We start from the raw sequence: 5,779 nt of genomic DNA, 5'->3' as shown, positions 1-5,779 counted from the left end.
CAACTCAACAAAGCATTAGTCGATATTGTCAAAAAGTGATAATTTTCACTTTTTGATCCGTTTGGTCTAAATGACCGATTATATTGGCGAGATGAAGCTTATTGCCATCTCGTCTACCGTCTACACGACTCGCTCCGGTTTACACCGTACGGTCGTTTTAATTATAAATCACCTCTTAATACTTCTTGGCCTATTAAGGCTTACGAAATACATATCTTTCAAAACCAACAATTATTGTCAACAAGTGACCAAATTACAATTTTACCCTTATTGGTTATCTTGTTTCGTATAACTACACGCCGGAACACCATGTCTCAAATTTCCATTTGTCTTATTCGTAATTCATACGACAAAAGAACATTCTAAAATATATGACCAGTGTAAGCTATACTTACCTTGCATCCAAGCAACGTTTTCTTTTCGTACTTGCTCCATTTGACCCGCTTCCTCCCAAGCCTTCATCTAGCTTGTCAAGAGTCAAACTATCATCATAATTCGTAAGACGGTTAGTTTAGTCATTATTAGCTACGACTATTCCATCTTACAAATTTTTATGTCGAATCGACCATTCGACTTCATTATTGGTTAGTTTAACTTTCTAAAAGTTAACTACCGTTATTCATATAATATGCACGATTAAGGCAAATCAACATTATGATTAGAACCCGTTTTATCCCATATCTCATGTAATTAGTCAAGCTTGCCAAGTACGCGTTTCACTTGAATTTCAGCACTTTACTTCTCATTTAGACATTTTAACAAACACCTAATGGGCATAATTCTACACATTTGCTTACTAGTTCATAACTAGTCATTTTTACCAAGATTAACATCAAAATTCAACCACTATCACTTATAATCAAATACTCAAACTTGCAAATTGTTTAAGTATTTCATGATTACTTAACATGCATGATGATTCTAATCATAATCGTATCATCAAATCCATCTTATGACTAATACCCACTTAGCCTAGTGTGAGAATTCAGTCAATCATTCAATTCCTATCATGTTATGCATGATTTCACTTAGGGTTTTGTTACTAAACACGTATACATCACTAATTCAGTTCTAATTTCTACGATTTACACCAAAATCGCATATAGTGATGTTCATTCAATTTTTACAACTTCATGTAACAACACAATTTTACATACCTCTTGATCCCCTTGACTTGGTGATCATTTGTATGTATTCATGCCTTTGATTCGAGCCCGATTTGGCCTTCAATTTGGTTGATTTTGTGAAACTAGGGTTTTGGTTCTTGGAGAACCTTCTGGTCGACGTACAGAACACACCTTGTGTGTGTGTTTTGTATTTTAATTTTATTTTATAATTAAACTTTCCATTTATCCGAATCTGGCCCCTCTTGTTTGGTTAGTTATTAAGTAGGACACAACCTACTTATTTCTAACAATATTCCCGCTTATTAACTAGGTTAAACATTCCTAGTTAAATTAGTGGGTTCGGGAAATCTACGACTTAGTTTATTTTGAGTCCCGTTGACTTGGGTTTTGATAAACTTTACTTTCCCACAAGCTTTCGTTCAGCTTTTATTTAATATTAGGCTTATTTATTTAAAAATCATAATATTCACCGGGTTACTTTACCCCTAATGGCAATTTACCCGTCTTTTAGTACTAACGTAGTTTAATTTCCAGATCTGTTTTCGGGGTGTTACACTCCCAAACCTTTAGTTCATCATGTTTAGCACTTGAAAATTTTGAAAATCAGCTTTTCAACATCAGTTGTCGAAAATAAGATGAAATAAAATCTTTTTGGATTTTTCAAAATTTTATGCTAAAACACACTTAAAATCTTTTCGGATTTTTGTTTATAAAGAAAACAGCAAAGAAATATTTACGTACAATATTTTTGTGAGTTTGCGTAAGAGGATCATATCAGTTTTTGAGACAAATCACTAACACCGTTAAGCTTTAAACATTTTAAGTTCTAAAACGATTCACTTAGATTGTCAGTATACTGATCCACTTAAATTTTCACACAAAGTTCAACTGTTTCGAGATACAAGAGTAGTGTTTTAATAACTTAAACTTATTCGCGTGTCCCACCTCAGAATATACTCCCGTATCCAGACTTCTATATTCAGTCTTACAGGTGAATGTACACTAATGTTATCTGTAAACGGGTAATGCGAGACCATGAGAGCTCAGGTTAGAACTTCCGTTCAGACAGAGAGATGATGGCTCGACTTTAGGTGTGTCCCGTTTGGGGATCTTTTCTTCAACAGCACATGATTAGCATTTTTCAATGTTTCGTCATTTTTAGTACTGAGGGCTGGCTTTAAGATTAAAGCTTATGCAAAGTATTATACGAGGACTAGGCTATTGCTCCCGCAAAATCAGAAGTCTTGGTATAATACCCCAGATATCATCACGCACAAAGACCTAGTATGTCAGAAATAGAAAGTCTTTCAAACAAGATTTCGGGGGTTACCCATATATCTGAGAGATGTTCCCCATGAGATAAGTAAGTTTGATTTTTAAGTTTATATCTCGAAAACAATCTACTGAATGTATAAAAACCTACTAGCATATCCGCAGTGAGATCGTTTATCACATTTAACTTTCCAATTCTTTAGGGTGTTGTGATAGTCCACTGATGTACTATCACTTCCTCTTTTTCACAACAACACTCATTTTTTATTTTATCATGTTTTTGGCTTTTTCAAATTTTCTAATGTTTTTGGATTTTCTGAAAATTCTTACTCCCCCTAAAATTCAAAACCATTAAAAGAAAAATTGAAAATAAATTGTACAAGTAAAATGACAACATGATGTGAATTGAATCAATTCGCCATTCTCTTGGCATAAACAATCAGAACTCCCCCTTACAACAAACTATTTTCCCATTATGATTTCAAAACACTTAAGTTTTTTTTAATCAATAATGGTTTTTCTGGAAAATAAGTTTTGTTGATTTTCTCAAACCATTTGTAGGTTAGGGGATAAACTCATCACTTTGTTTTTTCAAACACTTTTTATGAAAGTTAAATCAAGTTCAATTTAATGACCTTGATTAACCACTTGTATGTGACATCCCACTTTTCTACCACTTGGAAATTCTCTCAAACAAACAAATTCAAGAATGATGCCGATTCCTGCTCCACGATTAACAACTTGGGAGCTCCGGTAAGTCAGGATTTTACATATGAAAAACAGACATCCAAGCCTGACCAAACTTGGATGTGATGTTGGTGCATATGTCTGTCGACTTCGTCTTCTATCGAGTCTTGTATTAGGATTGAAAGATCAAGGCACGAAATACGTAGAACGAGAAAAACTGGAAACTGGCCAAAACAAGTCAGTTCATGCGAAGTGGCCAGTTCACATGAACTGGACAAGGTCACTTTAGGTGGACTAGAACATGTCCACTTCATGTGGACTGGAACATGTCCACTTCATGTGAAGTGGTTGGCCTATATATAGTAGTCTTGAGTCTTTCATTTGTAACCTTTGGATTCCGGCAGCGATGCGAAGCTCTGCCGAAGTGTCTCAAAGTCTGTAAACGTGTTCTAATCAATACAATAGACAGTTAATAGTGAATATCAAGCTGAAACAAGATCTAATCTCTGAATTCCGCCTTTGATTAGATCGGGATCTCTTCTGAACGACTTTTATTGGTTGTGCAACGATCCTACAAGTGGTATCAAAGCTCAGGAGGAAGAGTTCTTATCATTTCAGCTTGATTTCGTCACCAACATCTCATTTCTACTCACTTTCTACTCGATTTTTCAAAATTAATTGCGATTTCACAGATAAAATGGATTGATTTTCACATATATCACGCGAAATACAGTTTTAAACAATCCTTGAAAGAATCAGCACTTAATTCGACCTAAAACCTTATCAATTTTGTCAAAAATCAAGCCGATAGTATGACATCATCTCCAGTTCGCATGGTTTGGGTCCAGTTCGTATGAAGTGGCTCCAGTTCTATGAAGTGGTCCCAGTTCGTATGAAGTGGCTCCAGTTCGTATGAAGTGGCCCCAGTTCGTATGAAGTGGCAAATGCTCCAGTTCATGTGAAGTGGCAAATGCTCCGGTTCATGTGAAATGGCAAATACTCCAGTTCATGTGAAGTGGCAAATGCTCTAGTTCATGTGAAGTGGCAAAGGCTCCAGTTCATGTGAAGTGGCAAATACTCCAGTTCATGTGAAGTGGCAAACGCTCAGTTCATACAAAGTGAACTACCAGTTTGTTTGAAAGGTCATACGAAGTGACCAGGTTACCAGTTCGTCTGAATTGAACTCAGGTCGTTTGAACGAGTTCATTTGATCAGTTCGTTTGGTTTGATATTACTTCAGTGTCGAGTTGATTAAACCTAGTTCACATCAGGTTGTTTAAAGTATGGTAAAAATGTTTGACGAATACGAAAATAATTATCTTGAAAGTTTAAATAATTGGTATAAAGGGTATTTGGATAGTAGTTATAATGATGTGAAAAAGGAAGGTTGGGTTAAAAGATTTGAATGTTTTTTGTGTAAGAAAGATGAAACAGTGAATAAGTTGGAAAACCGGTATGAAAGCTTAATTGAACATTTAAAAAGGTACAAGATAAGAATGTCAAATGATGAACAGATAGCAAAAATTGCAGACGCATTACCGGTAGAGTGGAATTTATTAATGAGCTTAAAACGCACCAGTATGAAAATGATAAGAAAAAGAAGTTTTTGATAAATGATATAGAAAAGAATTTAGAAAAAATAAGTTTGGATGTGATGGTTGAAATGAGAAAAAGAGTCTATGTGAGTCTTGCAGCAAAAAATGTTATGAAATATGACATTAAGAGGGGTTGTTATATTGATGAAAATATGAATCCTCTTGATTTTGTTAAAATTTTTTGTGCAGGCACATATAAGACAGAGACAAAGGAAATTTCAAAGAATGAAGAATCCGAAAAAAGTGAAACTTCAAGTTCTGAAAATGTGTGCTCAAAATGTGATGAATTCAAAGCAGACAATGTCAAACTCTTGAAAGATGTGGAGAGTTTGACATTTGAAAACAAAAATTTGAAAGAAAATGAAAAAGTATTTCAAAATAAAATAACATTTTTGGAAGATGAAAAATTGAAAGCTGAAAAAGATTTTGAAAACAAAATAAAAACTTCAAAAAATAAATATTTTTGGATAAAATTGGAAAACAAAAATTTGAAAGAACAAGAAACATAATTTCAAAATCAAATAAAAGCTTTAGAAAATGAAAAACTTGTTTTAGATAAAAATAAAATTGAAAATGAAAAGTCAATAAATTCTCATCTTGAAAAAATCGCTCAACTTGTAAATGAAGTTGAGAATGCGAAAAACAAAATTGATGAGTTAGAAAAGAAATTGAAAGGTTTTGTGACCTCGTCAGTATTGCTAGATCAATTATGTCCAAAACCGATCAATGGAGTTCCAATGAGTGACAATGTCACAAATTATGACAAAGTCATAATTGAAGATTGTGATGATATAGCTGATGATGAAAACGAGAAAAAGAAAATATTTTTGAAATTAAAAGAAAAGTTTCAAGAAACTGTTTTACAGTCGACTGAAAAAGGTGAATGCTCAACGCAAAAACCTTTGAAGAAGAATGTAGAACAAAAGCAAAAAGTTAAATTTGAAAAATCTTCAAAACAACAATAAAAGTTCATCAGTTCAATCATCTAATCGTGATAAAAAACCATAAAAAATTGAAAGTCAAAACTCACAAAAAGTTGGTAATAAGTGGTGCAGGTTTTACCACAGTGCTCAAAAGTCAAATCAAGCTTACAAGAGG

At 33.7% G+C, this 5,779-nt stretch overlaps 1 long non-coding RNA gene across 1 annotated transcript; it reads right to left on the bottom strand.

Moving 5' to 3' along the window:
* Window positions 1–395: 395 nt before the first annotated feature.
* On the bottom strand, window positions 396–1,294 carry LOC110902805. The gene is made up of 2 exons (XR_002571429.2): window positions 1,158–1,294; window positions 396–482 (listed from the first exon to the last, which is right to left on the bottom strand). It is a non-coding gene; the product is annotated as an uncharacterized LOC110902805 (long non-coding RNA).
* Between the last annotated feature and the right edge of the window lie 4,485 nt (window positions 1,295–5,779).

This window comes from Helianthus annuus, chromosome 13 (genome assembly GCF_002127325.2).
Source record: "Helianthus annuus cultivar XRQ/B chromosome 13, HanXRQr2.0-SUNRISE, whole genome shotgun sequence".
NCBI classification, from domain to species: domain Eukaryota; kingdom Viridiplantae; phylum Streptophyta; class Magnoliopsida; order Asterales; family Asteraceae; genus Helianthus; species Helianthus annuus.
This window is presented reverse-complemented; position numbering and strand designations above follow the sequence as displayed.